Here is a 26158-nt window from a genome sequence, read left to right as displayed (position 1 = left end):
CCAAAATGCTGGCATTACAGGCATGAGCCACTGCATCCAGCCTTGGGCTGTTTTTGTTGTTGTTGTTTTCAGCTTTATTGAGATATAACCGACAAATATATTGTATAATCTAAAGTGTGCAACATGATGATTTGATATACATATACATTGTGAAATGATTACCATGACCAAGTTAGTTAGCACATACATTAACCCACATCGTTCCTTTTTTTTTTTTTCTTCACTCTCCGAGGCTTGAGACATTAGCCCTCTTGATTCTTCATCAAGGGAAAGAGGGGCCGCTCAGCCACACACCGACACTTCTATTCTTCTTCCTCCTCTGGTGTTTATTTTAACCTACCCCTGCTCTTGGACACCAAGACCCAATAGGACTTTCTCGTTTCCAGACCTCTCTTCTGTTCCTTTTTGGAGGCCATGGTTTTTTGTTTTTGTTTTTTTTTTGTTGTTGTTGTTTTGTTTTGTATTTGAGACAGAGTCTCACTCTGTCACCAGGTTGGAGTGCAGTGGCACAATCTCAGCTCACTGTAACCTCCACCTCCCGGGTTCAAGCAATTCTCCTGCCTCAGCCTTTTGAGTAGCTGGGACTACAGGCATGTGCCACCATACCCAGCTAATTTTTGTATTTTTAGTAGAGACAGTGTTTCACCATGTTGGCCAGGATGGTCTTGATCTCCCGACCTCGTGATCCGCCTCCCTCAGCCTCCCAAAGTAATGGGATAACAGGCATGAACCACTGTGCCTGGCCAGCCACAATTTTTTTTGAGACAGAGTCTCGCTCTGTCGCCCAGGCTGGAGTGCAGTGGCACAACCTTGGCTCACTGCAAGCTCCGCCTCCCGGATTCACGCCATTCTCCTGCCTCAGCCTCCTGAGTAGCTGGGAGTATAGGCGCCCGCCACCACGCCCAGCTAATTTTGTTTTTGTATTTTTAGTGGAGATGGGATTTCACCGTGTTAGCCAGGATGGTCTCAATCTCCTGACCTTGTGATCCACCCACCTTGGCCTCCCGAAGTGCTAGGATTACAGGCGTGAGCCACTCCGCCCGGTCAACGCATTAACTTTAAAAATTTGGCTTTTTGAAAGTACGGTTTAGGGAGACTGATTGCAGCCCTGCTATTCCCTGCAGATCATCTGCCTCTTCTCACCCAGGTCCTCATAGCTTCTCCAAGAAACTCCGCTAGAAAATGTCCTAGGGAACCCACCCTGATCTTTCTGCTTCTGGACCACACAGTGACCTTATTAGTGAGCCTCCAATTTCGATACTGAATCACATTCTTCTTTGTATTAGCCACAATCATTTAGTAAATGCCAATCTTGCTACCTTATCTAGATGGCAGATTCTCTAGGGCAAGGTTCTTGTCACCTACTTGTTCTGTATTCTCAGTGCTTCTGCACAGCTGGGGCTGCCTCTGTGGCCTGGAAAGGAAAGCAGCGGGGCTGAGGGGTCAAAGAACACCAAGGCAAAAGGATAGAGTACCTGCCCTCAAAGTGCTCAGAGTCTAGTTGGACGGATAAGCATGATAGTATATCATTGGTTGTAAGCAACAGAAACCTAATGTGGTTGGAAACCAAAAAAGGGATTTATTGAAAGAATATGGTCAGGTGCGGTGGCTCATGCCTGTAATCCCAGCACTTTGGGAGGCCGAGGCGGGTGGATCACGAGGTCAGGAGATCGAGACCATCCTGGCCAACACGGTGAAACCCCGTCTCTACTAAAAAAAAAAAAAAACAAAAAAAATTAGCGAGGCGTGGTGGCAGGCGCCTGTAGTCCCAGCTACTCCGGAGGCTGAGGCAGGATCTGGCCCTGTGAGGCGGAGCTTGCAGTGAGCCGAGATCGCACCACTGCACTCCATCCTGGGTGACAGAGTGAGACTCTGCCAAAAACAAAAAACAAAACAAAACAAAAAACACAAAAAACAGCCTGACCAACATGGAGAAACCCCATCTCTACTAAAAATACAAAATTAGCATGCTTGTAATCCCAGCTACTCTGGAGGCTGAGGCAGGAGAATCGCTTGAACCCGGGAGGCAGAGGTTGCGGTGAGCTGAGATTGCACCATTGCACTTCAGCCTGGCTGACAAGATCGAAACTCCATCTCAAAAAAGAAAAAAAAAAAAAAAAAGGCCGGGCGTGGTGGCTCACTTAATCCCACCACTTTGGGAGGCTGAGGAGGGCGTATCACAAAGTCAGGAGATAGAAACTATCCTGGCTAACACAGTGAAACCCTGTCTCTACTAAAAATACAAAAAATCAGCCGGGCGTGGTGGCGGGTGCCTGTAGCCCCAGCTACTCGGGAGGCTGAGGCAGGAGAACGGTGTGAACCCTGAAGGCGGAGATTTCATTGCGCTGAGATCGCATCACTGCACTCCAGCCTGGGCGACAGAGTGAGACTCCATCAAAAAAAGAAAAGAAAAGAAAGGGAAAGAAAGAAAGAATATGTAGGAGGCCGGGCGCGGTGGCTCAAGTCTGTAATCCCAGCACTTTGGGAGGCCGAGACGGGCGGGTCACGAGGTCAGGAGATCGAGACTATCCTGGCTAACACTGTGAAACCCTGTCTCTACTAAAAAATACAAAAAACTAGCCGGGCGAGGTGGCGGGCGCCTGTAGTCCCAGCTACTCCGAAGGCTGAGGCAGGAGAATGGCGAAAATCCGGGAGGCGGAGCTTGCAGTGAGCTGAGATCTGGCCACTGCACTCCAGCCCGGGCGACAGAGCAAGACTCCGTCTCAAAAAAAAAAAAAAAAAAAAAAAAAAAGAATATGTAGGAATGCACCTGATCCAAGGGAAGCCTGAAGGTCCAGACTCTAAAAGACAAGAATGTGGAGGTACTAGGAGTCTGGAGCTCCATCTCCTTAGAACATTGTTTCTGGGATGAATTAGTTACAATTCTTTTCAATCTTTTAGATATCTGCTCAGTATTCAACTGGGGTGGGGTAGGGGGTTAAAGAGATGTTGGTCGAAGGATACAACATTTCAGTTAGACATAGGGACTAATTCTCAAAGATTTATTGCACAACATGGTGACTATAATTAAGACCAATGTATTATATACTTGAAAATTGCTAAAAGAGTAAATTTTAAATGTTCTCACCACATAAATATAAATATGTGAAGTAATGAATATGGTAATTAGCTTGATTTAGCAGTCCCACAATGTATCTATATGTATATTAAAACATCATGTACACCATAAATATATAGATTTTTTTTTTTTTTTTTGAAACAGAGTCTCACTCTGTCGCCCAGGCTGGAGTGCAATGGCATGATCTTGGCTCACTGCAACCTCCACCTCCCAGGTTCAGGTGATTCTTCTGCCTCAGCCTCCTGAGTAGCTGGGACTAAAGGTGCACAACCACATCCCGGCTAATTTTCTTAGTACAGACAGGGTTTCACCATGTTGGCCAGGCTGGTCTCAAACTCCTGACCTCGTGATCCACAGGCCTTGGCCTCCTAAACTGCTGGGATTACAAGCATGAGCCACTGTGCCCGGCTCAGAAATATGTAGAATTTATTTGTCAATGAAAAAAATTCAACAGAAAGAGAATTCCATTTCAACTATAGCAGAGTAAGAGCCTAACAGACTGTCCCCCCACCAAGATAAGTAGAGATGATGGGCAAAATGCAAAAGAAACCAACCAGTGTTTCTGGAGAGTTAACAAAAGTAGGCAGATTTTGAAGAGGAGTTGAAACTTAAAGGAACTGATTCAAGATGGGTTTCCCTTTTTGTATGTGATTTTGGCCAGAAAAAAGACTGTCGTTTTGTGGAATAGGGTAGTTGTAACTTCAGTGGAAAGCCTACCAACTTTTTGGGCCAAGGAACCAGGTGACAAATCCCAGGGCCACCATGGCCATCAGAAAATGAAGGGGGAATCTCAGACCAGAAAGAGTCAGAAAAGGGGAGCTCCCAAATCTATTTACAGTTTGCCCAAGTCTTAGGCTGACTCCCGAACCATACTCAAGTGTAACAGATTCAAAACAACTTGCATTTATGGCTAAAAGAACAGAAGTGAGACTTGAACTACTGCCCACTGTGGGCAAGTCAGAATTTGCAGTTTGAATCTCTCCAAGGTAAGTGCCAGCTAAAACAAAATGAACAGTAATCTCTGGGGAGATATAACCAGGGTTTCCACAAAACAGCATCATAAATTCCAGGATACAGTAACAATCACTCAATAGATGAAGAACCAGGAAAATGCAATCCATTCTCACAGAAAAAAGTCGTCAATAGAGAACAATTCTGAGTGACTCCACATGTTGGAATTTTCAGACAAGAACCTTATAGCAGCCAATATAACCATGTTCCATTAAGTAAAGGAAACTATATTTGGAATGAATGAACACATAGAAAATCTCATCAGAGAAGTATGAAAAAGAGCTGGAAGAAATTTTATAATTGAAAATGTTTCTACACTGCGGTCTGAGTGACAGAGTGAGATTCCATCTCAAAAAAATTTAAACAAATCAATGAAAAATTCACTGAATGGGGTTAATAGTAGGATGAAGATGACAGAGAGTCAGCTAACTTGAAGATATAACAATAGAGTACACAATCTGAAAAATAAAGACCAAAAAAATAGAAAAGGAAGCTGTAGGACAGTATCAATAAGTCTAAATACAGGTAATTGGAATCCCAAAAGGAAGGAAATTTTTATTTTATTTTTATTTTCTGAGACAGAGTCTCACTCTGTCACCTAGGTTGGTATGAGGAAGGAAATGTTTTAAAGAAGGTAGAAAAAAACATTTGAACAAATAATGGCTTCTCAAATTTGGTAAAAGATATACAGTTGGCTAGGCACAGTGGCTCACACCTGTAATCCCATCACTTTGGGAGGCTGAGGTGGGAGGATTGCTTGTGCTTTGGGGTTCGAGATCAGCCTAAATAACATAGCAAGATTCCTCCATCTCTACAAAAACTTAAGAATTAGCTGGTGTGGGCCAAGCATGGTGGCTCATGCCTGTAATCCCAGCACTTTGAGAGGCTGAGGTAGGCAGATCATGAGGTCAGGAGATCGAGACCATCCTGGCTAACACGGGGAAACTCTCTCTCTACTAAAAATACAAAAAATTAGCCAGACGTGGTGGCGGGTGCCTGTAGTCCCAGCTACTCGGGAGGCCAAAGCAGGAGAATGGTGTGAACCCAGGAGACAGAGTTAGCAGTGAGCCGAGATCACGCCACTCTTCTCCAGCCTGGGCGACAGAGTAAGACTCCGTCTCAAAAAAAAAAAAAAAAATTCAAAATGAATGATAATAAATACAGCATATAAAAAATATGGGGCTGGTTGTGATGGCTCATGTTTGTAATCCCAGAACTTTAGGTGGCCAAGGTGGGAGTATCACTTGAGTCCAGGAGTTCGAGACCAGCCTGAGCTTACCTCTACAAAAGGCAAGAGACCTTGCCTCTACAAAAAAAAAAAAATTTAGGATGCATTCAAAGCATTACTCACAGGGAAATTTATAGCTTTAAGTGATTATATTAAAGAAGAAGAAAGGCCTAAAGCCAAGCTTGGTGGCTCATGTTTATAATCCCAGCACTTTGGGAGGCCGAGGTGGAAAGATCACTTTTGGTCAGGAGTTCGAGACCAGTCTGGCCAACATGGCAAAACTCCATCTCTACTAAAAATACAAAAATTAGCTGGGGGTGGTGTTGCTTGCTTGTAGCCCCAGATACTTAGGAGGCTGAGGCATGAGAATCTCTTGAACCCAGGAGGCAGAGGTTGCAGTGAGCCAAGATCATGCCACTGCACTCCATCTAGCCTGGGTGACAGAGATTCCATCTTAAAAAAAAAATGCTGAATTTTAGTCAGGTGTGGTGGCTCACACCTGTAATCCCAGCACTTTGGGAGGCTAAGACAGAAGGATCACAAGGTCAGGAGTCTGAAACCAGCCTAGCCAATATAGTGAAACCTCATCTCTATTAAAAATACAAAAATCAGGTGGACATGGTGGCAGGTGCCTGTAATCCCAGCTACTTGGGAGGCTGAGTCAGGAGAATCACTTGAGCGTGGGAGGCAGAAGTTGTAGTGAGCTGAGATCATGCCACCATGCCACTGCACTCCAGGCCAAGCGACACTGGGAGACTCTGTCTCAAAAAAAAAAAAAAAAGAAAAGAAAAAGAAAAAAGAGGCCAGGCGCAGTGGCTCACGCCTGTAATCCCAGCACTTTGGGAGGCCAAGGCAGGCGGATCACAAGGTCAGGAGATCAAGACCATCCTGGCTAACACGGTGAAACCCCGTCTCTACTAAAAATACAAAAAAATTAGCCAGGCGTGGTGGCGGGCACCTGTTGTCCCAGCTACTCGGGAGGCTGAAGCAGGGGAATGGCGTGAACCCAGGAGGCAGAGCTTGTAGTGAGCCGAGATTGCGCCACTGCACTCCAGGCTGGGCGACAGAGCGAGACTCTGTCTCAAAACAAAAAGAAGTAAAAAGAAGATGAAGAATGGCCCAAAATTAATGAGTGAAGTTTCTATCTTAAGAGCAATGTCAACCTAAGGAGGTACATAGAAGGAATAAAATAATAAGGATGGAGTAGTAATCAATGAAATAGAAAACAAACAAGAGAGACAATTAACAAAGTTAAACTTGGAGCCTTGAGAAGATCAACAAAGTTGATAAAACCCTAGCTAGACTGATCCATAAAAAAGATGTGAAAATATAAATGAAAGATGTGTCATCAGTACAGATCCTACAGACGTTAAAAGCATAGTAAGATTCAACTGAAAGAAGGGAGAGAGAGGGAGGGATGACTGAGTAGCTAACTTTGATTCATGTGCTGGCATAGAGTGGGGAAATATGACTATCACTGAACAGTCTCCAAAGAGGCAGGATTTTCCTCATAGCAAATTCAAGTGAATGGATGCTTGAGTGACCAATGCCTCAAATACCCACTACAGACATGCAAACTGGTAATGACATACACTGAAATAAAGTGAGAATAAAGGTATATACAAAGTGTATGTCTTTGACAACTGTGTTCTTTCACTCTTGAGACAGAGGGTAGGGAAAAAGCTGACCTCAGGCTGGAGCAGGCAGTCTTTGTTTTAAAGGCAATGTGTGCAGTGAGCTGTGATCACATCACTACATTCAAGCATGGGTGACACAGCAAGACCTTGTCTCCAAAAATTAAAATTAAAATTAAAAAAATAAAGGCAAAGTGGAGCATGCACTGACAGATGCAGGTACTTTGGACAATAATCACAAAGTATGTTATCTCAACGATGAGACAGTCTCACTCTGTCACCCAGGCTGGAGTGCAGTGGCATGATGTTGGCTCACTGCAACCTCAGCCTCCTGGGTTCAAGCAATCCTCCTCCCAAGTAGCTGAACTAACAAGCATACACCGCATGCCTGGCTAATTTTTGTATTTTTAGTACAGACAGGGTTTCACCATCTTGGTCAGGCTGTTCTTGGACTCCTGACCTCAAGTGATCCACCTGCCTCAGCCTCCCAAAGTGCTGGGATTACAGGTACGAGCCACTGTCCCAGGCCTCAGTGATCCTTTCATTTTGCATTGTATATGGCACCTGCTTATGAAAGCAGCAAAAACAAACCCCAAAATTCTAGGGTGAAGAAATATCAACACAGGAAAGTTGCAAAGAATTATATTATGTTCCATATATGCAGTTTAAAACTTTCTCCAAATATTAGAAAAGGTTTTGGAACACTGGTTCATAAACTTTGAAAACCTTTGGTCATTTTAAATAAACCAAAGAAGGAAAACCAGATTGCCTCCAAAAGTAAACTTTTTACTACCGTTGATCTTAACTGCTATGACAGAAAAAAAAAAAAAAATTACCTAAAATAGGTAACAAGAATAACACTGTTTAGTTTTTGTCTTTGTTTTTGTTTTGGTTTTTTGAGACAGAGTCTTGCTCTGTCACCCAGGTTGGAGCACAGTGGCGCGATCTGTGCTCACTGCAAGCTCTGCCTCCCGGGTTCACACCATTCTCCTGCCTCAAACTCCCAAGTAGCTGGGACTACAGGTGCCCCCAACCATGCCCAGCAATTTTTTTTGTATTTTTAGTAGAGATGGGGTTTCACCGTGTTAGCCAGGATGGTCTCGATCTCCTGACCTCGTGATCCTCCCGCCTTGGCCTCCCAAAGTGCTGAGATTGCAGGTGTGAGCCACCGTGAAGAATAACACTGTTTTAATGAAAGACCAGTGAAATATCACAAATAAATTACCTAATCGTGCAAGAAACAAGTAAATTAATGCTACAAGAAGGCTTTAGGAGGATCCCTAATGACCACTCCACAATCTATTTTATTAAATTTATTTATTAATTTTATTAATACATAAAATTGTTATTTCATTTTATTTAGAGAGAGAGTCTCACTCTGTCACCCAGAGTGATCTCGGTTCACTGGCATGATCTCGACTCACTGCAACTTCTGTCTCCCGGGTTCAAGTGATTTTCCTGCCTCAGCCTCCTAAGTAGCTGGGATTATAGGTATGTGCTACCATACCTGGCTAATTTTTGTATTTTTAGTAGAGATGGGGTTTCGCCACGTTGGCCATGCTGGTCTCGAATCCCTGACCTTAGGTGATCCACCCGACTCGGTCTCCCAAAGTGCTGGAATTATAGGCATGAGCCACCATGCCTAGCCCACAATCTGTACTTTAAAACTTGATATAGTGTGAGTATAATGATTATACAAAAGTAATGACATTGTTAAGAAACAAATGGAGGAGGTGTTGGCCCACTTAAAGTTATGCTTATTTCCTGGACAAAAGCCTACAATCTGGGAATAGTTAGTTCAGGCCTAAAACACATCAGCTGAGCTCACTGGTCATATAAACTTTGTTTGTTTGTTTATTTGAGACAGAATCTCTCTATGTCACCCAGGCTGGAGTGCAGTGGCATGATCTCAGCTCACTGCAGCCTTCACCTCCCAGGTTCAACTGATTTTCCTGCCTCAGCCTTCTGAGTAGCTGGGATCACAGGCACCCATCACCACATCTGCCTAATTTTTGTATTTTTAGTAGAGACAGGGTTTCACCATGTTGACCCTGCTGGTTTTGAACTCCTGGCCTCAAATGATCTGCCCACCTTGGTCTCCTGAAGTGCTGGGATTAAATGTGTGAGCCAGTGCGCCTGGCCAGGTCATAAAAACTTTGTAAAGGATATTGCCTTAGGCCATGCTTGCCTTGCTATAAAGGAATACATGAGACTGGGTAATTTAGAAAGTAAAGAAATTTAATTGGCTCACAGTTCTGCAGGCTGTACAATCATGGCACCAGCATCTAGTTGGCTTCTGGGGAGGCCTCAAGGAGCTTTTAGTCATGGTGAAATGTGAAGCAGGAGCAGGCCCATCACATGGCCAGAGCAGGAAGAAGAGGGAGAGTTGGAGGAGAGGTACCACACGCTTCCAAACAACCAGATCTCCTGAGAACTCTCTCACCATTGCAAGGACAGCACCAAGTCATGAGAGATCCACCCCCATGATCCAATCACCTCCCACCAGGCCCCACCTCCAAAACTGGGCATTGCAATTCAACATGAGATTTAGAGGGTTCAGGATCTAAAAAATATATCAGCTATAGTATAATCTCTCTCTCTCAATAAAATCTCTCTCTCTCTCTCTCTTCGGGTATATATCCCATTTCTGTGTCACAGAGAGGTGGAAGTAGTGGTCAGGGCCACTGTGCTAGCATAGACTTGCTCCAGTGTCAGTCAGTACCGTGGAGCTGCATAGATCTGGGTGTGTTGGTTGTCCTAGGGTTTCTGGTTTCTGAACGTTACCATCCTGTCTGATTCAGGAGCTCACAGATCAAGCTGGATTTGCTAATCCCTGCTCAAAGAGTAAGCTGGAAGAAAAACTATTGCTAATTATTATCTCCTTTTTCATATATGGCACAATGTTCTTTTAAAAATGTTCTTTCCTGCATTATCTCATTTGACCCTCATATTTAACTGCCCTGCAAAGAAAATGGGGCAGATATAATCATCCATACTGTATGACTGGGAGTTGTGAAGGTGAGGCTCAGGGAGTCCAAGTCTCTAAGCTTGTAAATGGCAGAGCTAAAGTCAGAACCAAAGCTCGTGGTTACCAGAGTCCCCTTTCTCTGATTCTATAGATACTAGCAGAGCTGGGATTAGGATGAAGCAAGTGAGGTATCAAAAAACTCAATAATCAAAACAAATAATATTTGCATGTAATTTTTTTTTTTTTTTTTTGAGATGGAGTCTCGCTCTGTAGCCCGGGCTGGAGTGCAGTGGCCGGATCTCAGCTCACTGCAAGCTCCGCCTCCTGGGTTTACGCCATTCTCCTGCCTCAGCCTCCGGAGTAACTGGGACTACAGGCGCCCGCCACATCGCCCGGCTAGTTTTTTTCTATTTTTTTAGTAGAGACGGGGTTTCACCGTGTTAGCCAGGATGGTCTCGATCTCCTGACCTCGTGATCCATCCGTCTCGGCCTCCCAAAGTGCTGGGATTACAGGCTTGAGCCACCGCGCCCAGCCATTGCATGTAATATTTTAAAGGTTAAAATAATGTCAATACATCTCTGATGAACAAAATATCACATTTTAATTTTATTTATTTATTATTATTACTATTTTTTGAGATGGAGTCTCGCTCCATAGCCCAGGCTGGAGTGCAATGGAGCGATCTTGGCTCACTGCAACCTCCGCCTCCCGGGTTCAAGTGATCCTCCTGCTTCAACCTCCCGAGTAGCTGGGATTGCAGGCACCTGCCACCACACCGGGCTAATTTTTGTATTTTTAGTAGAGACAGGGTTACGCCATGTTGGTCAGGCTGGTCTCAAACTCCTGACCTCGTGATCTGCCTGTCTTGGCCTCACAAAGTGTTGGGATTACAGGCATGAACCAGTGCGCCCGGCCTTACTTATATTTTTTGAGACAGGATCTCACTCTGTCACCCAGGGTGGAGCACCATGGCGCAATCAGGGCTCACTGCAGCCTTCACCTCCCAGGCTCAAGTGATCCTCCTGCCTCAGATCTCCCTGAATAGCTGGAACTACAGGTGCACACCACCAGGCCGGAATAATTTTTTGTATTTTTAGTAGAGATGGGGTTTCGCCATGTTGGCCAGGCTGATCTCGAACACCTGGACCCAAGTGATCTGCCCGTCTTGGCCTCCCAAAGTACTGGGATTACAGGTGTGAGCCACAGTGCCCAGTCAAACATTTTAAATTAAACACTCATGGCTTGCTTGTTTTGTGACCTTGCAATATTTTGCAACAGGAACAGTCCTTTCCAGTTAGCCTGTAGTTTCCAGGCCATGCAGTCCATCTCATTTGCTGCCAAGTGGGTTTTCGAGGGTTGACAATGTTGTACAAACAGATTGGACAATGTGGAGGTTTCTATATAATCTTTTTATTTTATTTTATTTTTTGAAAGAGATGGAGTCTCTCTCTGTCACTTAGGCTGGAGTGAAGTGGCACGATCATAGCTCACTGCAACTTTGAATTCCTGGGCTCAGACGATCCTCCCAACTCAGCCCCAGGAGTACTGGGACTACAGGCACATGCCTCTACACCTGGCTAATTTTTAAATGTTTTTTGTAGGAAAGGGGCTCATTGTATTGCCCAGGTATTATCATAGTGCACCACAGCCTTGAACTGCTGGGCTCAAGTGATCCTCCACCTCAGCTTCCCATGTAGTTGGGACTACAGGGGCATGTCACCACGTGTGGCCATCTAGTCATGTGTTTTGATGGAGTCAGAACAGGCTGGGGTCAGACAGCCGGGGAATGGCCGAGTCAGGTTTGGATCCCAAAGCTGATGGTGCCAAGGTCCTTGCGCTTGACTTGTTGCTACCACTCTCTGTCTTCCTAGTGCCTACACCTAGTAAGGAGAAGGCACTTGTAAATGAATCACTGTACTGCAAACTGAAAATAGTAGGAGCCCAAGTAAAGTACCAAAGAGTTCTCAGGATTGAGATACTTCTGGTTGGCTGGTTAGGGGCTATTACATAACATGCCAGCATTCCAGAGATTCTATCAGAGTGCCAAGGGCAAAATCTATTTTTTGATCACTGACATACAGGGTGTATCCTACTTTTTAGGAGCTCTCATAAATGGAAGCCTATATTTACATAAAAAATACCTTAAATTGTGATTTACTTTGGTGAAACCATGTTGAAACCCATTCAATATCAAGTTCTCCTAATCTATTTAATGGAATTTGATGTACAATTGGGTATTTTAATGGCCTGTTGGATAATTTTGATATAGTAAACATTCCCTCAGTTATTTCAGCATCTACAGCTGTGCATTAGTAAACAAAATAAATCTAAGCCAAGGTCTCTACCTCCAGGAAAGCCAGGTTGAGTCTTCTTAGGGAGATACAGTCCTTGTACTCAAATAGATAATAATTTATGATAAGAAACAATTTCTTAGAAATAGCATAGGTGTTAACTGGTAGAAATCCTAAGGAGGGAAAGTAATCACTTTGAAAGACAGAAATCCGAACAGTTTGCATGAACTGGCCCTGTGGGATGGGCACAGAGCTGGAGATGTGAGCAGTGCACATTTGAGGGCTGTGGGGAGGGCTGTGCAAACTTGGGGGGCAGTCGTGTGCCAGACAGGATGACAGGACAGTAAGAGTCTGGCTGAGGCCAGAGTAGGTGATGCATTAAGCTGGCAAAGCACCAATTTAAGACGTAAAAGAGGCCTTAGTGTAGATAGTTGTAAACCGGTAAGACTTTTTAGGGAGCCCTTCAAGAACAGCGCCTGGAAACCATCTTCATATAGAGAGTCAGAGGGAAACCAGAAGGCAATCAAGAAGATGAGTGGAAAAGAAAAGGCTAAAGGTGGCAGAGGAAAGCTGGGATCATGCAATATCAGGAAGGTACTGAGAGCTACAAGAGATGAGAGGTTACTGTTAGGTGCAAGAGAAAGGCCAAAGAGGAGCGAAACATTTGAGATCATCGGTCGCATTTTTAGCAGGGTGTGGCAGTGGGGTGGGGATTCCACCTGATAGCCTGATAGTGTGGCTTCACAAAGATTGTACAGGACGATTTGTCTGATGTTGAACATGCTCTTGATCCTGAAGTCTTTGAGCCAACAGATAAAATACAACCCCATTCTAGTTTATCTCAGTAGCGTGTGCCTTATAATAAAATCTGGAATATCTTAGAAAGGATACTTTGAAAACTAGCTACATTAACTGCTCTCAGGGAGTGGAGCTGGATGGAAGAAAATAGAGGTGATAGAGGCTTTTCATCCTTTTGCACTTTTTGAATTTTGAACCAGGTGCTATTTAAAAAATTAAAAATTACAAAAAGTCAAAGAATAAAATAGATGTTGATTAAAAAAATGAAATAGGAATAAATATTTAAGAGTACCATCTTCACAGGCTACTCCAGTGACAAACAAGGAAACAAGCAAACCTTTATGCATTTTTCTTTTTTTCTTTATTTTTCACGAGATATCTGTAGGCAACCTGTATGCAATTTTTTTTTTTTTTTCCCCTGTGAGATGGACTCTGGCTCTGTCACCCAGGCTGGAGTGCAGTGGCACGATCTCAGCTCACTGCAACCTCTGCCTCTTGGGTTCAAGCAATTCTTCTACCTCAGCCTCCTGAGTAGCTGGGACTATAGGTGCATGCCACCATGCCCAGCTAATTTTTTTGTTTTTTTTTTTTGAGGCAGTCTCACTCTGTTGCCCAGGCTGGAGTGCAGTGGCGTGATCTCGGCTCACTGCAGCCTCTGCCTCCCGGGTTCAAGCAGTTCTCCTGCCTCAGCCTCCTGAGTAGCTGGGACTATAGGCGTGTGCCGCCATGCCTGACTAATTTCTGTATTTTTGGTAGAGACAGGGTCTTACCATGTTAGCCAGGATGGTCTTGATCTCCTGACCTCGTGATTTGCCCACCTCTACCTCCCAAAGTGCTGGGATTACAGGCGTGAGCCACCGCGCCCGGCCTAATTTTTGTATTTTTAATAGAGATAGGGTTTTACCATGTTGTCCAGGCTGGTCTCAAACTCCAGACCTCAGGTGATCGGTGTGAGCCACTGCACCCAGCCATGCAATTTTTTATAAAACCGTTTTACTGATGTATAATTGACAACAATTAGCTGCGCATGTTCAAAGTGTACAATTTGATAAGTTCTGACATACATATCTGAGGAACCATCACCATGATCCAGACAGTGAACATAATCATTACCCCTGAAAGTTTCCTCATGCCCTTTTGAAATCCCCTCCTTCCATCTCTTTCCCACTCTCAATCCCCAGGCACTGATCTGCTTTCTATTATTTTGCATCTTCTAGAATTTCATATAAATGGAATTGTAGAGAATGCACTGTTTTGTTTGGCTTATTTCACTCAGCAAAATTAGATCTGAGATTCATCCAGATTGCACGTATCAATATTTCATTCATTTTTATCGTTGAATAGTATTGAATGTTATAGCTATACCATTTGGGAAAATACCTAGGATCAGGGTGATGTGGTAATTATACTTAACTGTATAAGAAACTGACAATTATTTCCAAAGTAGCTGTACCATTTTGCATGTTCATTGGCAAAGTATGAGAGCGTTCCATAGCCTTATCAACACTTGGCATTATCTTTTAAATTCTCAGCTGTCTCCTATGCAGGTAGTGGTATCTTACTCTGATTTTACTTTTGTTTGTTTTTGAGACAGGGTCTCTGTCGCCCAGGCTGGAGTCCAGTGGCTTGATCTCAGCTCACTGCAACCTCTGCCTCCTGGATTCTCCTGCCTCAGCCTCCTGAGAAGTTCTGATTACAGGTGCCCACCACCACGCCCGGCTACTTTTTGTATTTTTAGTAGAGACAGGGTTTCGCTATATTGGTCAGGCTGGTCTCAAACTCCTGACCTCAGGCGATCCACCCACCTAGGCCTCCCAAATTGCTGGAATTATAGGCATGAGCCACCGCACCTGGCCATTCTGTGTTTATTAAACAAGATGTTAAGTTGCTGGCCACGAAGTTACCTTTTAATAAAATAATGGGCTGGGTACGGTGGCTCATGCTTGTAATCACAGCACTTTGGGAGGCCGAGGCAGGCAAATCACAAGGTCAGGAGATCGAGAGCATCCTGGCTAACATGGTGAAACCCCGTCTCTACTGAAAATACAAAAAACTTAGCCGGGCATGGTGGCAGGCACCTGTAGTCCCAGCTACTCGGGAGGCTGAGGCAGGAAAATGGAGTGAACCTAGGAGGCGGAGCTTGCAGTGAGCTGAGATTGTGCCACTGCACTCCAGCCTGGGGCGACAGAGTCCGTCTCAAAAAAAAAAAAAAAAAAAACAAAAAAAGTCCATCCTAAAAGGTAGAAGGTAATATCGTTCTGTAGTTTTGATTTGCATTTCTCTGATAATGATGTTGAGCATCTTTTATACACCTGTTGATCATTTGTATGTCTTCTTTGGGGGAAATATCTGTTCAATATCCTTTGACTATATAAAAAATCAGGCCATTTGTCAGGAGAATCGCTTGAACCCAGGAGGCGGTAGTTGCAGTGAGCTGAGATCACGCCACTGCACTCCAGCATGGGTGACAAGAGTGAAACTCTGCCTTAAAAAAAAAAAAAAAAAAAAAATCAGGCCATTTGTTATTTTTGTTACGGAGTTGTAGGAATTCTTCCTATATTTTATTTGTTTATTTATTTATTTAGAGATGGAATCTCACTCTGTTGTCCAGGATGGAGTGCAGTGACATGATCTCATCTCACTGTAGCCTCTGCCTCCTGAGTTCAAGCAATTCTCCTGCCTCAGCTTCCCTAGTAGCTGGGTCTACAGGTGTGAGCCACTATGCCCAGATAATTTTTGTATTTTTAGTAGAGATAGGGTTCCACCATGTTGGCCAGGCTGATCTCAAACTCCTGGCCTCAAGCGATCCACTCACCTCGGCCTCCCAAAATGTTGGGATGACAGACGTGAGCCATTGGGCCCGGTTTTCCCTATATTTTGAAAATTAACCCCCCTTATCAGATATATGCAAATATTTTCTTCCGTTCTGTAGATTGCCCTTCCTTCCTTCCCTCCCTTCCTCCATCCCTCCCTCCCTTCCTTACTTCCTTTCTTGACAGTCTTGCTGTGTTGCCCAGGCTGAAGTGCAGTGGCGTGATCTTAGCTCACTGCAAACTCTGCCTCCTGGGTTCAAGCCATTCTCTTGCCTCAGCCACCCAACTTGCTGTGATTACAGGTGTGTGCCACCATGCCTGCACGCCTGTCTAATTTTTGTATTTTTAGTAGCGGGGTTTCACCATGTTGGCCACTCTGGTCTCAAATTCCTGGCCTCAAGCAATCCTCCCACCTCAGCCAGGTATGGTGGCATGCGCCTGTAATCCCAGCTACTCAGGAGGTTGAGTCAGGAGAATCGCTTGAATGGGGGAGGTGGAGGCTGCAGTGAGCAGAGATTGCACCACTGCACTCCAGCCTGGGTGACAGAGCAAGACTCTGTCTCAGCTTTGAGTGTGGGATTGGGCCTTGTATTAGCTCCAAAGAAGAGCCCAACACAAAGATTTACATGGCGGTAGCTCATTTGGGAATTGATACAAGGAGGCAGAAATGGGGGGAGGGACTGAGGCGGTGAAAAAGGACAGAGAGAAAGTCAATACAATGCTGTGTTACTTAGTTGGCCACCATTTTAGGTGACTTGTGCTGCATTCCATGGGATATTTTGAGTCTTATGAAATGTGTCTCAGAATTGTCCACTTGGGATGACAGAGGAAAACATTTATCCTCAAAGGTGGCCCCAGAGATGTTCCCTAAATGCCTAGGTTGCACGTGCCTAAATGCTGATGCTGAGTGGTTCTGCAGGCCCACACAATGTCAGAGAAGCTTTGGGATTCAGGGCTGAGAGGAGACTTTCCTTTGCCTTCCAAAGTTGTAAAGAACTTGATGGAAAGGTGGCTGCAGATATGGGTGGAGTAAGAGGTCAGACCAAAAGAATTAGAAGCAGTGCACAGAATGTGTCTGATACATTGATCCTGAGCTTCACTGAGGGGTGACCTTGTTCAACCATTTGTTTGGAAAACTCCAGTGTTAGACTCTGTGCGTCATTCCTCTAGGCTGTTAAGATTCCTCGGAGAAAAGTCTTCTGGCTGGGCGTGGTGGCTCATGTCTGTAATCCCGGCACTTCGGGAAGCCAGGCATGTGGATCACGAGGTCAGGAGTTTGAGACCAACCTGGCCAACATGGTGAAACCCTGTCTCTACTAAAAATACAAAAATTAGCTGGGCGTGGTGGTGCGCACCTATAATCCCAGCTACTCGGGAGGCTGAGGCAGGATAATCGCTGGAACCCAGGAGGCGGAGGTTGCAGTGAGCCAAGATCATGCCAGTGCACTCCAGCCTGGGCAACAGAGCAAGACTATCTCAAAAAAAAAAAAAAAAAAAAGTCTTCCACTCTACTACCTGGAAGACAGAAGTCACTTTGCCAGCAATCTGAGAGCCAGATGGGGCAAGACAGCTGGAGTCTCTGCATTCACTGTGCATCTGGCCTCTGGACCTCCCCATTTCCATATTTCCTGTGCCCTCAGCGAGCCTGACATCCTCCAAGTCCGAGACTTTCTAGAAGATAAACCCCCTTTTTTTTTTTTTGCTGGAAGGACAGAGGGGATCTAGGGATCTCACTGCTCCTTAAATTGCTCTCGCTGATTTCTCCTTATTTTAGCCTTCTCCTCCACCCTCAGTCCCGACGGTCCCTGGTTCTGGCAGTTTCTGAGCCTTTTGAGGTTTTTCCAGTGTAAGTTGGGTTGGATCTCAGCTTTCTCATGTCTGCTAAATCAGTTACCACTCATCCATCTATTTTTCAGCTTCTAAAATTGTGTTGCTCTTTTCTCCTCTCCTGTTCTCCTTTCCTTATGGTTTTACAACTTAAAAAAAGAAAGAAAAGGAATAGAAAAGAAAATCTGTCTAGTGCAGTTTTGGGATAGGGCAAAATTAGTAGCATGCATACTATCTGCCATCTTAACCTGAATCCACCCATAGATATACACATAGCTAGCTGCCTCCTTTGTGCCCTTCCTGCCTCAGCTTAAACATTGCCTCCTCAGATCAGTCTTCCCTGACCACTCAACCAAAATTTGGCTCCCATCACCACAGCACTTATTACTACTGGGTCTTTTCTTTTCTTTTCTTTTCTTTTTTGAGATGGAGTCTCATTCTGTTGCCTTAAGCTGGAGTGCAGTGGTGTGATCTGGCTCATTGCAACTTCCACCTCCCAGGTTCAAGTGATTCTTCTGTCTCAGGCTCCTTAGTAGCTGGGACTACAGGCGTGTGCCACCACGCCCAGCTATGGGCATTTTCTTGTGTATTGCCTTCCCCTCCTCTAGAATATAACTCCATGAGAACAGGTACTCCATATCTTTTGTCCATGCTACACGCTCAGCTCCTAAAATAGTACCTGGCATATTAAAGAAACTCAATAATTGTGCTTGGCAATGATATTTTGAGAATCAAATGACCTTCAACACTGTGTGCGACATACACTGGGCAAAGCAAAGAAAGACAGCCACTCGTGAAGAAGGAACAGGGGGTATACAGAGCGTAAGACTGAGCCTGCGTGCAAGTTCTGCAGAGTATGAGGAGCAAGAGAAGCTGCAAAGAGCAGGAGCAGAACAGCAGGAATCTGGAAACGCCTGCACTTGACAACCGTGTCCTTGGCTTGAGTCAAGGTCATCCTAGGTTTCTGCTGAACCTCCAAGATAAGTTCCGCTGACAATCTAAAGGAGACACTCCAGAGCAAAAGGGGACAGGGAGGAAGGGAAACGGGGAAAGGCAGACCTTGCTGGTGTCTCTGCCTCTTCTTTAATTGCTATTACAGGAGTAGAAGGCAGAAGAAGGAAAATAAACCTGTGAAGCTTCGGGGAAGCAGGGAGGACAGTGGAAAGCCCTGTTCTATTGCTGAGCTGTGTGAGGTCATGTGACATTTGGAGTGGAAGCTACTGCCTCCCATTCTATGTACCAGGAGTCCTTATTATCAGACAGGTGCACCTTAGATGACATTCACAGCCCTGGAAGTACTGAGCCTCCTGTGACCTTCACTTCATTAAAAAAAATTACAAGTGTTTACTGTAACTAATTCACACAATGCAGATTCTTGTGAAGTAAATAAAAAAGTTAACCTTCCTTTCCAGTAGTGTCAACTTTTAGCTCAACAGATTGTTTAGTTTCTTTCCTTCTTTCCTTCTATCTTGGCTTCCCTCCTAAAGATCAGCACTTTGGGAGGTTGAGGTGGGAGTGTTGCTTGAGGCCAGCAGTTTGTGATGAGCCTGAGCAACAAAGCAAGACTTTGTCTCTACAGTAAAAAAAAAAAAAAAAAAAAAAAAAAAATTAGCCAGGCATGGTGGTGCATGCCTGTAGTCCCAGCTACTTGGGAGGCTGAGGTGGGAGGAAGGATGGCTTGCGGTCAGGAGTTCAAGGCTGTAGTGAGCTATGATCTTGCCACTGCACTCTAACCTGGGACAGAGTGAGAACTTGTCTCCAAAATAAATAAATTACTTAATAAAAATAAATTAATTAGGGCTGAGTGTGGTGGTTCATGCCTGTAATCCCAGCACTTTGGGAGGCCGCAGCAGGCGGATCACTTGAATTCAGGGGTTCGAGACCAACCTGGACAACATGGTGAAACCCCATCTCTATTAAAATGACAAAAAAATTAGCCAGGTGTGGTGGTGCGTGCCTGTAATCCCAGCTACTCGGAAGGCTGAGGCAAGAGAATCTCTTGAGTCCAGGAGGCAGAGGTTGCAGTGATTCGAGATTGCGCCACTGCACTCCAGCCTGGGCAACAAAGCAAGACTCTGTTTCAAAAAAAAAAAAAAAAAAATTAATTGAAGAAGGCAGTACATTCACATGGTTCAAAATTCCAAAGTCACAGAAAAGTAGAGCGAAAAGTGTCACTTCTTCCCTAATTCTGTAGCTACATCTGAGGTTTCCTCTTCTGAGGCAACCAGTATAAACATGTCCTTGTATCCTTCTAGAAATATTCTCTGCCCATCCAAGTTTTTCACTGGATAGTACTGAATAGTAACAGAACTACTCAGAGCACATGCACAGGCCTTTCCTCTAAGTGAGCCAAGGCTAAGGGTTTGCCTCGTCATCTTCTTTCCCAAAGAAATGGCAGTCACAGGAGTCAGTGTGACTTGGGGGTGGGAGGGATTTCCTCTTGGTTCTCTGGCAGATCACTGAGAGTGAAAAGGAACTGTGGAGGGGGTAGGATGTGGTCTGCCAGGTGTCAGTGCTTTTTATTTACAACAGAACTCTTCTTGCAATAAGGAGGGATGACTGAAGAGATGGTATAACTATGGCAAAAGAAATCATAGCTGTCATTTGTGATAGCAGACAAAGTTTCAATAAAGGGCCTTCTCTAAAGAGGACATCGTGTGGGATGTAAACTTGGGAGAAGAAAACTGTTTTATGTAAGTTGCCCAAGATATCCCTTCATACAATTGAGCCACTCCAAAGCTGAATCGTAGGGGTCCAGAAATCAAAGGGGGAGCAAACAAGAGAGCTGGAGGGCTCCCAGGTGGCCTTAGGAGATTAACAGCAATGGGGTGGGGCAAAGCCTGGAGATTCAATTAGACTGGATCTCATGTTTGATTCTGAAGGTAGAATACCTTCAATGAAGCATAGGAGGTAGGAGCTGGCAAATCTTGAGGATCCACACAACAAAAGATTCAAATAAACCTATTCTGCGAAGGGACAGTTTTTGAAAGAAAACTGGGAGAGGCAGAAGGGTCTGAAGGCAAATTATCTGGGCTAAAATACTTCTTTTTTTTTTTTTTTTTTTTTTTTTTTTGTTGAGACGGAGTCTCGCTCTATCACCCAAGCTGGAGTGCAGTGGCCGGATCTCAGCTCACTGCAAGCTCCGCCGGGAGGTTCCCGCCATTCTCCTGCCTCAGCCTCCTGAGTAGCTGGGACTACAGGCGCCCACCACCTCGCCCGGCTAGATTTTTGTATTTTTTTTAGTAGAGACAGGGTTTCACCGTGTTAGCCAGGATGGTCTCGATCTCCTGACCTCGTGATCCACCTGTCTTGGCCTCCCAAAGTGCTGGGATTACAGGCTTGAGCCACCGCGCCCGGCCTAAAATACTTCTTAGTAGTGTGAACTCGGGCAAGTTAAACTCCTTAAGTCTCAGTTTCCTAATAGGGATAAGACACAGAGAGGGATGATAACTGTCTCTCATTGGAGTGCAGTATGATCAAGTTAATCACCAATGAGAGTTGAGAACAATGCCTGGCACCTAGTCAGCTAACTCAGTGCTTTTCAGCCATGACTGTTTTAATAAAGGCCTGCTCGGGCCTGTTTCCCTGGCATAGACATACTCGGTGATGAATCTGAAAAGGCAGAATCAGAGAGGGATTTCAGGTCTTAATAAGAGGGGAAAAACGGAAGGAAAAGGGAGTGAACAACAGCACAGCAAAAACACACCAGAAGAATGAGAAAAAAGGATTCAGAATGCGGCTATTTCAGCAAAAACAGCCTTGTTGCAGGTGCACGGTGTTCAAAGCTACACTATGTAAGGGAATGGCTCTTGGAAATTAAATGTCTCTTGGAGAAAATTTAATCTCGGTTGAAGAAGTATTTTGTGGGTGTATGTGTGTGCCCACTTAGAGCTCAAAGTATATTGCCAAGGAGGGTGGCCAGGTTGCATACAAGGAAATCAAGATCTATAAAAAGTCAGGCAACTTGGGATCAAGTCCTAGCTCTATCCTAAGTGGCTGATGCTACACTGAGCCAAATCAATCAACAACTGTGTCATTTAAAAAAGCGGCCAGACTATTTCCTAGGCTCTACATGTATGTAACATTTTCTGATGCTAACCCAGGGGCAGAGGCTCAAAAGAATTTAAGAGTTGTTTCCCTCACCCCTAAGCCCCTCCCCTCAAAAAAAAATCCGTTAAAACTAAGCATCTGGTGTTCCTTTCATTTTCCCCAGGTCCCCTGCCAAAAGGAGCAAGATTTCTAAATACTGGCAACTGGAGAGAGCTACCTCTTTTATTTTTTCCCCATCCATTTCAGGAAAGTTTAGGTTTTCATTTTTTTCCTATGGTCTGCTTAGAGTTGTTTCCAGCTTAAAGTAGGAAGAAGTCATGAAAAAAAGTGAGATTTGCCGAAAGGAAATGAAGCTTGTTTTGCCTGGTTCTCTGGAAGGAGGTTGAAAAGGTAGACCATGGTTTTTCAGGTTTCAACTGCTACTCTAACAAACATTGTCCTACAGGGTGGAATCCAGTCAACCGGTATTGAGATTCATTCGCTAAGGCCTCAGGACACTGGACATTCTTTTTAATTTTTTTAATTTTAATTTTTTGATTTCCATGACGACAGCTCACAAGACACTAGACATTCTTTTAGGGTCTCAGGTAAATGGGCAACACGCAGTCTACAAATCCTCAAATAAATTGCATCTCAATTCGGATACTGGGGCTAGGGAATGTGCTGGTGGTAAAACCATTGGTCCTGACTGTGTGACCTTCATGGGAGGCCTGGGTGGTTAGAACAAATATTTTGAGGATATGGCTGCTTGCCCAAGGGCTGTGGGCCTGCATCTTGTTTGCTCATCATCCTGTCAGTCATTTTTTTCTTTCCTTTTTTAAAAGACAAAATCTGAACTTAGAAACACCGAAGCCAGAGCTTTTTCTAGATGGGAAGCCACTATTTGTGCGACCCTGCACTAACGATTCTAGTCTGGCCTAGACCATACCAAGTACCCTACAGCTAGCCTGGAGGGGTCCGCACTGCGGGGAGAAAAGCAACAGCTCAGCTCCAACCCCAAAGGTTCCATCACCAGCCAATCGTGGCCCGAGCTTCTCAAGAAAACCAGAAACGCCTACGGGTAGTGAATGACACTAAGGCCAGCCTATCCGCACGAAGGAGATGAAAGGGGTGGGGTTGAAATTACCCAATAGGATGGAAGTAGTTGTTGTTGGGCGGGAGGAAGACGCCAACTAGCGTGCGTGAGGCCGCTCCCGATAGGGGATGCAGGAAGCTCCTGGAGCCAATGGCTGCGGCGGGCGGGCGGCGGCGCGCGTGCGCGCTGGGTCCCGGAGCTGCGGGCGGGAGGCGGGGACGGTGGGGGAGGGGAGCGGGCTGGAGCGCGGCGGAGCTCCTGCCGCCGCCGCAGCCGCTGCCGCCGCAGCGAAGAGGCCATGTTGTGTGGTGTGTGGGGCGGGGGGAGGAGGAGGAGGGAGTAAAGCCTAGAGAGGAGACGGGAGAGAGACACCACACACACGGCACAAGATGGCCGGAGAGGCAGCAGCACCTCGAGCTGTCAGGCGTTCCGCCGCGGCCGCGGGGCCCGCCAGCCGGCAGGGAGCTACGCCCGGACGGCCCGCAGGCCCGTGGGAGTGGGGCGGCCGCGGCTGAGGCGAGGCGGGCCTCGCGCGTCGGCGTCAGATCCCGCGGCAGAGGCTCCCAGGGCGGCCGGGCCCACGACGCCGAAAGCGCCGCTGCGGTTGCCGCCTCGGAGGCTTCCCCGGGCCCCGGCGGCTGGACCCGGCGCGGGCGGGAGGCTTGGGCGGGCAGTCCGGCCCGGGACTGGGACTTGGGCGACCAGGAGGTGCCGGCTGCCGCGCTCGGACCCGGTGAGTGGCTCCCCGTCTCCTTTTATTGTCCTTTGTCCTTGGGAGGAAAAGCAAAATGTCCTTGAGCGCGCGAGCAGGAGGGGGCGGCGGGCCGGGCCTCGCCGCTCGGCTGTTCTTGCACGGCCCCTCTGTGGTCGCGGGCCGGCTCTCCCCTGCGGGATGTGCCTCGGTGCTCTGGGCCCGAGTCGTGGGATCCCGGGGTAGGGGGCACGCGGGGCCCCGCTGCAGACCCCGTGGGCGGCAGGTGGGCGGGGGGCAGCCTCGTCGCCAGGACTGGATCCGCCAGGAAAGGGGCGGCGGGTGACTGCCGGCGAGAGCCCGAAGGGGATCGGGCGTGGAGAGCCCCTTTCTGTCCTGGTGAGTTATTTTGATATTTAGGGTAAAAAAATCCCTTTCAGGTTCTCCAACGGAGGAGCTTTTTAACCTCTTTTCGCTGAGGTGGGAACTCATCTTCATGATCGAATTTAAAAGAACAATGGAACCCTGACTACGTTTCAACAAAAATAAAACTTGTTTTTTTCCCTCCTATTGGGTGTTGGCTTTTAACTCTTTCAAAGCCGATTTTGAAACGGCTGCAGTGATACATGCGAAGGTACTTGCTGCTTATTAAACCTTTATGACGTTAAGGTTGTCTTTGAAAAATGCAAGTTGGAGGAGTGCTTCTGGTATTTCAGAATTACGAAGACAAGTTTACTGTGTCGTCAAGGCTGTTTAATGGAAATAGATTTGATAATTACGGTGCTAGCTGATGACGTTTGGTTAATGTAGTTTATTTTACCGAGTAATTACGCCAAGATCATTTGATCTCCTGATATTTAAATATGATTAAATACACTGTTTGGTACTTTTTGAAAAGGTCACAAGGAGCCGTTATCTGTAACTTCTCACACCTGAATGTTAGAACGTACTTGGGTCAATTCCTAGTCAAAAGTTCGTAATTTAATTTTTTTTGAGAATGTATATTATCACAAGCTATGATCGAAAAACTTTCACAAAAGAACATTCTGACACCAAATCTCTTCCTGAAGTTACTTTCTCGTAATGTAAATATGAATAAAGTAGGACTGCTCTCGGTAATGGGCGATGAAGAGGAGCCATATTTGTTGCATTTGTTGCATGTATAAAAATCTAGATAGGCTTAAAACGGAACAGTATTTTAAAAGTACAGGTTTCATAAAATTTAGTAGAGTTCTGTGTATCGTCTGTAATCTTAAAAAAAATGTTTGAAGGGTAATTTTTAAGTATAGTGGTTTGAAGAACAAACCAGAAGCGCACAAACCTTTGTGTATTTTAGAATATTTTTGTCTTCATTCTGCGGAGCTCTTGTGTTGTAAAGGTGCAGAACTACGTAAAAATAGTGTTGGGCAGACTTACATAGTACATCTGAAATCAGATACTGGTTTATTCGACCATATTTCTAAGGGCATTTTTCCAGTAAAATTGTTTTGTTTTTTGAGTAGCCTTCCTATAATGGTACATGTTATGTTACATCAGTTGCGCATATCTTGATTTTACAGAATCTGTTTTAAGTACCAATTTTGGTTTTTCAAATCAATGTTTCCGAAATTTTTGGGCACTGAAAGTGGTTTTAAATTGATATTCTGAATCTAGCTCTTTAGAATCCTCTCTGAATTGTGAAATGCAAAATAATTGCGAGCAGTTTAACCTGAAAGATCTTTTTACATGATAAATGGGGGAGGAGAAAGACTGAAATGAAAATGTTCTAAACCCTGGTTTGAAATTGAGTAAAGGTTTAGGTACTGTAAGTTTTAGAATAGCTTTAAAGATAAAGCTAATATCCCACTTGGTGAGATCAAGTAACTTGTGGTTTAAAATTTAAAGTAACCAGTGGCCATTTTAACTTCACTAATTTCTCTTGGAGGAGCTAATTTCTAATTGCTCATAATTGTAAAAGATATTTCTGGATGGTAAGGGAGATACTAAGATGATTTGTCTTGAAGAATGGTAAACTTTTTCTTTGTTTGTTTATTGCCTGTCATAAAAAGAGGGAAAGTAAAAAAAAAAAAAAAAAGGTTCGTAATCTTAAATCAGTCCAAAAATTTGAATTTTCTGTATTTTTGTTTAATTCAATGTGTTAATCTTTAGTATTGGTCAATATAGCCAAAAGATGAGGAAAACAAAGACTGATAGATACTAAGATAAATAACTGCAACCATAAATGTACAGGTTGTGTGTCGATGAGCCGTCTCTTCAATTTACCCATAGATTTTTGTCTGTGGAATATTTTCTTGTTTCATCACACTGAATCGTTGGCCAAGAAATGTTTAAAATTCAAAACATTAATACCATCTTTCTTCTTTTTTTTAAAGGTGACTTAGGAGATTAAAATTAATTTGGTTGCTGATGGTTCTGAACAAATAGAGTTCTTTTATTTGAGGTAAGACTGGGTTTTTATTGTTTTGACAAAAATTAGCTTATTAAGTTTTTGTTTTATTCTTTAATAATTTACATTTCAATTAGTCAGTGAATGGGTATCATTTAAAAAACTTGTGATTATGAATATGAGTAAACTATCTGAAATTATTTGACAAAGCCTTTAAGCCTTTTCACTGCAGGAAAGATTAAAAGTATATATGCATAGCCATTGTAACTTAACGTACCCTTTGAATAGTTTAAAATACTGAAAGTC

At 44.7% G+C, this 26158-nt stretch overlaps 1 protein-coding gene across 5 annotated transcripts in view; it reads left to right on the top strand.

Moving 5' to 3' along the window:
* Positions 1-26158, top strand: part of CHD2 (chromodomain helicase DNA binding protein 2) — a 178359-nt gene that overhangs the window by 4730 nt on the left and 147471 nt on the right. For 2 of the 5 annotated variants that reach the window (XM_023220850.2, XM_023220856.2), the window contains exons 1-2: positions 23189-23508; positions 25839-25906. The gene's annotated coding sequence lies outside the window, so the exon portion shown is untranslated. The other 3 variants (XM_023220852.2, XM_023220853.1, XM_023220854.2) reach the window with 3 other exon arrangements.

Source organism: Piliocolobus tephrosceles, chromosome 6 (genome assembly GCF_002776525.5).
Source record: "Piliocolobus tephrosceles isolate RC106 chromosome 6, ASM277652v3, whole genome shotgun sequence".
Classification (NCBI taxonomy): Eukaryota; Metazoa; Chordata; class Mammalia; order Primates; family Cercopithecidae; genus Piliocolobus; species Piliocolobus tephrosceles.
The sequence above is the reverse complement of the archived record's forward strand: the minus strand, read 5'-3'. Positions and strand labels throughout refer to the sequence as shown.